The sequence below is a fragment of the Ursus arctos genome, unplaced genomic scaffold (assembly GCF_023065955.2).
Source record: "Ursus arctos isolate Adak ecotype North America unplaced genomic scaffold, UrsArc2.0 scaffold_8, whole genome shotgun sequence".
Classification (NCBI taxonomy): domain Eukaryota; kingdom Metazoa; phylum Chordata; class Mammalia; order Carnivora; family Ursidae; genus Ursus; species Ursus arctos.
The window spans coordinates 73,851,257-73,857,313 of record NW_026623100.1 but is presented as its reverse complement, the minus strand read 5'-3'; positions in this window follow the sequence as shown (position 1 = coordinate 73,857,313).

Genomic DNA, 6,057 nt, shown 5'->3' with positions numbered 1-6,057 from the left:
CTGGAAGGGCTATTGGGAACGAGGAAGGAAACAAAATAAAACCCAAGCCTGGGATGAAAGCGTGCCCCAGACATCCTTTGTGACCCTTCCCTGCGCAACTAGAAACTGATACAGCGGGACAGACACCGTCACTTAGGAGCTTCCAGACTCCGCTAAGGAGAAGGGAGAGGAAATACTACCCCTGTGTGCTGTGGGCCCCACCGCAGAGGGAGCTGTGGGAGAGCTCAGGACCCACCAGGGTCAAGAGGGAAGGAGGGACTCCCTGTAAAGTATGCTCCAGTTGCAAAACAGGCTGGACGCGGGTTGTGAACGGCACCCCTCCACCCTGCTCAGTGGCCGCGTTGGGCTAGAGTCAGGATGCACGGGTTTTAATCCAAATGCTGGTGTGAATTTACTTTGTGAGGCCAAGCAAATCACCCGGCCTCTCCGGGCCTCCCTGTCCTTGGCAGTCAGAGCCCCATGGTGTGCCTGCTCGATGCCGACCAGTGCACCAGGCATGGGGGATATAGACTCGAGTCTGGTGGGATCCCTGCCCTGAGAAACTGGGAGTGCAGGCCTGGGTGCTGGCAAACGTGAGGGAGAACTCCCTGGAGGAAGCAGCACTTATCTTACAGATAAGAAGGAGGTATTCAGGGGAAAAGTACTGTTGAAGGAAGACATTCCAGAAAGCAAGAAGAGAACAAAGGTGCGGGAGGTATTAAGCAACTCAGTTTGCATGGAAACTACAGATTATATGAAGGCAGAGAATGATGAAAGATGGGACCAATTTGGGGTTGAGTTTAAAAAAAAAAAAAAAAGAAAGAGTATTACAAGTTCCATAGATATGAATGTGTTCTATGAAAGGAATGATAGAGTCTGTATGAAAATGCTTTAAAATGTAGAAAACACAATAGAAAAGCAATTTGTGATTGCCAGCACACACACACACACACACACACGCACACACACACACACACACGCGCGCGCACACACACACTGTGATCTGTGATCTACCAGTGGTGGTAGAAGAGTGTTGCTACCCTTAGAAACGCCTTTATTTGTGTATTTCTCCACACTTTCTCCGGGTTAGTTTCATGAATATACTGATTTTCAACTAATGTTCAGCATCTGCCCCCACGGTCCCCAGTCAGGGCTAAAGCTGTATGTCGTTTCCCCAACACTGAGTCAAGGGTCTTGGAAACATGAGCAAAGGGTCAGGGTTTCCTGGAGGAACCCTTGGATGTTCTTACTCAAAGTATAGTTCACCCTTGAATAACATGGGTTTGAACTGAGTGGGTTCACTTATATAGAGAACTATAAATGTATTTTCTCTTCGTAATGATTTTTTTTTTAAGGGAGGAGGCAGAGGGAGAGAGAATCTTTAGCCCGAAGCGGAGTTCGATCTCACAACCCTGAGATCATGACCTGAGCTGAAATCAAGAGTTGGACGCTTAACCAACTGAGCCACCCAGGTGCTCCCCCTTATGGTTTTCTTAATAACATTTTCTTTTCTTGGGCTTACTTTATTAAAAGAATGCAGCATAGAACGCATATAACATACAAAATATGTGTTAGTTGATGGCTAATGTTATTGGTAAGGCTGTCGGTCAACAGTCGGCTGTTAGCTATATTTGGGGGAATCAAAAGTTATATGCAACTTTTCAGCTGGGTGGAGGCTCGGACTGCTGGTGCCTCTAACCCTGGCCTTGTTCAAGGTCAACTGTCACAGTGCCTTGGAAAGATCTCCCAACTCAGAGACGCAAGGGGTGGTTCTGAACGCAGGAAGGAGGAGAAACTCCACTCTGCATTTTCCTGCGGCAGAGGGGAGAGAGTCCTGTGGGAATTGTAAATCGGCTTTGCCCGCGTGTGGAGTCACTTTCTGTGCCTGAGCCTCAGTTTCCACATCTGCAAAATAATGGGATGAGGCAGTCTCCAGCATCCCTAGAAATAGGCCGCGGTAGCCCTTCTTGCTGAGACCACTGACTTCATGCCTTCCGAGGTCCTGGATCCTCTCCTGTGCCTACCATCAGCCAGTTATTGAGTGCTCGCTGTGGCCCGTGGGGGCGGGATTAAGCCGGGAAGCATGAACACACATGTCTTCTCCATTCCCTGGACGTTCATCTGAGCTCTGGTCGCTGCTCTATCCACGGGCTCTCTCTGTATCATCTTACGGGAAACTAAAACCTCTCTGGGATGCCGTCTCCACACTGACCCAGGCGAGCTGACGAGAACACCACATGTCTGTCTTGATCTGCACCCTGAATCTTCTTGCCACCCTGGCCCCACCCAGCAGGCATGCCTAGTTTTTGCATTTGTATTTTTCCTGCTTTGCTTGGCCTGACTGCTCCTCACCCTTGCACATCTGAGACTGAAGTTCTAAGAAGCAGGCAGCTGGTGGAACTGAAGCCCCACATGGGGCTTGAAACGGAGATACGACAGCCACTCCCAAGAGGCTCAGGGAGGCAATAAAACTTTGACAGAGGTCTCTTGTCTTTTGGCACATTCAATCCTACGCCGTAAGATGTCCTGAATCCTGGCAACATTTTATCCAGTTGGGTCTAGTTTTGGTTGTTTTGTAAACTATATAATTTCAAAGAGTCCCACCCTTCTCTTCTCCATCTGCCTTTTTTTTTTTTTTTTTTTGGTGTTCCTGCAGCTTCCTAGACCTTGGGTGAGACACTTTACATAAAGACCTACAAGACTGCCATGACTTTTTCTCTTTGACAGATGAGGAAACCGCGTTTCAGTGAAGTTCACTCTCTTGAGGAAGGGTTCTCAGCTCGAAAGCTCGAGCTTTCCAGTCAACCTGGAGACCAGCCGAGCGTCACACTGCAAGGAGCAATGGCGCTCTGGGGGTGTTTTGCTTGGTGCCGTCAGTGTGGGCCTGGAAAAGTTGTCAATGATTTTTTTTTTTTTTAATAAATCAAATCCTATGTTTTGGGTCTTAAGGGAGTGTCTAGTGAATCCTTCTGTGAAACGAGGATATGTTCCCTTGACACTTCAACAACTTGTCTAATTTATCTGCTTTCTAGCCTGGAAATTTTATATACGTTCATTTTCCTCAAATGGAGTCCTGCCCATATTTGTCCCGCATGTGATCCTGATTCTTTTTTTTTTTTTTAAAGATTTTATTTATTTATTTGACAGAGATAGAGACAGCCAGCGAGAGAGGGAACACAAGCAGGGGGAGTGGGAGAGGAAGAAGCAGGCTCATAGCGGAAGAGCCTGATGTGGGGCTCGATCCCATAACGCCCGGATCACGCCCTGAGCCGAAGGCAGACGCTTGACCGCTGTGCCACCCAGGCGCCCGGTGATCCTGATGCTTAATAAAATAATAGCAGGAATGAGGATTTGAAGGATTTGAACATGCAGGTAATATTGCAATTGTTCACATAAAAACGGTTCATTTTGAAATCATTGAAATGTTTGGACTTGTGTTCAAGACAATTTATGATTTGGTTAAACCTTTCTTTCTAGCCTTGTTTTCTACCTTTCTTAACGTACCGCATGCTATAGCTGCCAGCACCTTCCTCCCTCCGAAAGGTCTTATCTTTCCCCCTGAGTCTGTGCTTACCAGAATTCCTTCCCTTTGAATGCTCCTCATTCCAACACCACCCCTCCAACCTAGCGCGCTCAAGCCCGTGGGAGCACTGTCTCCCTCTCTCTGTCGCAGACACACACACGCATGCACGCACGCACATGTCCTCCAACACAGAGATATGCCCAAATCCTGCAAATCTACATTGTCCAGTTGGTAGTCACAGTCCCCTGTGGCCATTTAAATTAAAATTAGTTAAAATGAAATAAAATGTCAACAGATGAGTAGAGAAGCAAAACGTGGTATAGACATCAATAGAATACTATTTAACCTGAAAAAGGAAGGGGATTCTCACACCTGATATAACACGGATGAATCTTGAAAACATTCTGCTACGTCAAATAAGGCAGACAGCAAGGGACCCATATTGTACAATTTCATTTATATGAAGTACCCAGAATAGACAATTCCTATAGAGACAGAGAGCAGAATAGAGGTTACCAGGGGCTAATCTGGGGGAAAAGGGAGTAGGGAATCATGTATAATGGGTACAAAGCTTCTGTTTAGAATGATGAAGCATTTCTGGAAATGAACAGAGCCAACAGTCGCATGACGTTGTGAACGTACTTCATGCCACTGAATTGTGCACTTAAAAATGGTTCAAGCGGTAATTTTTGCGTGATATGTATTTCACCACAATAAAAATGAAAAAATATTTTAAAAATTAAAAAAAAAACAACCTTTATAGAAAAAATAAAATACAGGTCTTCAGTCCCACTGGCCGCAGTTCAAATGCTCAACGGTCACGTGTGGCTGGTGGCGACTGTGCTGTCCCGAGACGGTCGAGAACATTTCCATCGTTGCTGAAGGTTCCTGTGGGCCAGGCTGCTCCAGATCCTTCTAGGCCCGCTTATTTTTTTAAAAACATTCCTGGAAGATCCAATCAGCTGTGATTACTCCTTGGAATTCTTGTAATTAATTATTTGTTGTGTCCTCTTTCCAGGCTTTATCAAATTCTTCATTGTATTTCAGGCAAGTATGCAGGGAGCTGATTCCCGGACAAAACTGCAAGCCAGCGGAGGGGCAGGGCCAGAGTTTGGAAGTTTCGTGTCTCCAGGGGTGCTGGCCCACCCGACGGCCCGTGGCTTCCCACAGTGCCTTGCAAACTCATGGGCCCTCACCCGATAGGTGCCTTGGAAGGAACGGATGAGGCAAGAAGACAAACGGCTGGACACCATACCTTTTACGTTATGGTCCTCCCTGGGAATGTAATTCCACCTTCTATCTCTCAGGAACCATTTGAAGATGACATATTTGTCTTCCATGAATAAATTTGTATCACAACTCGTGGGCCATAAATTAGGTGTCATCTGTGCGTTCCTCTGGGAATGAAGGGAGTGTTCTCTGGGAACTTTCGTAAATGGGATAGAAATTTGTCCTATGTATGTGTGAAGTCACTTCTCAGCTAGCTATTGAAGGGAGCTCCCAAGCCTTTCTTCCAAAAACAAATGGCAAAGTCACTTTGTTTTCTGTAACACAAATCCTTTTGCAACAAATAGAGTCCTCCTCTGCTCATTATCTTGTCATTAAAACCTCTGGCTTGATGTATTTCTCTATAAAATAAACCCGAGACCTTATTCATAGAGGAAAATGCAAACACGGGCTTTGCCACGTATGAAAGGGACCCAGTGTAAAAAGAGCTTTCTTTCGCCTCTTGAGTTCGATGATGAGATCTCGTGGCCAGACAACATTTTTTGACTGGTAAGAGCAGAAACGACCCTCTTGAGTTACTGTTTAGTGAATGAGGGCCTTTGTTTCCCACAGAAGAATTAAAAACCCATGGGCCTCCCCCACGCAAACAGGAATACATTTCACACGGCGGTGTTGGGATTAAATGACTGGATCATGAAAAAAGCCAGAAGAATGCCCGCTCACGTTTTAATCATTTACCTGGCGTTCCAGTTAGGACAGTTTCACGGAAAACTAGAAGGTTAGGTCAAGGGTGACCTTCCCCAAACACTCTTTCTGTGTGCATCTCTGCTCCTTTCTGCGTCTCTCCAAAGTACAGGAAAATGGCCCATTTTCTGCTGGTCAGATCTGAAGATGGGAACAGAGACACTGGGAGCTGGAAGGGGTCTCTGAGGGTCGCCGTGTCATCCCGCAGGTGAGGAGTGAGGCTTGCAGAGAACACGCCCATCTGAGGTCACACACAGTAAACAGCAGAACTGGGACGAGCGTGTCCACCACAGCCTCCAGGCCAAGCGTTTTTTTCTCCTGAAATCATTGGCCAGTTTGACATTTCTGAAACTTTAAATGATCTTCCTCTTCTTTAAAGTGGTTCCTGATACCCGTTGGAGAAAGAAGGGCAATCCCTGGCATGAAACAGACATGGACGGAGTAGGACTGAGGGTTAGAGACAGGATGGGAAATCCACTGGGTTCTCTCCTGATTGTGCTCCCGGTTAGCTGGCCGACCTGGAACTGGAACCAGATCCTCATTCCTGTGTGCCCCTTGCCTGCATGGTGCGAGAGGGAGGACAC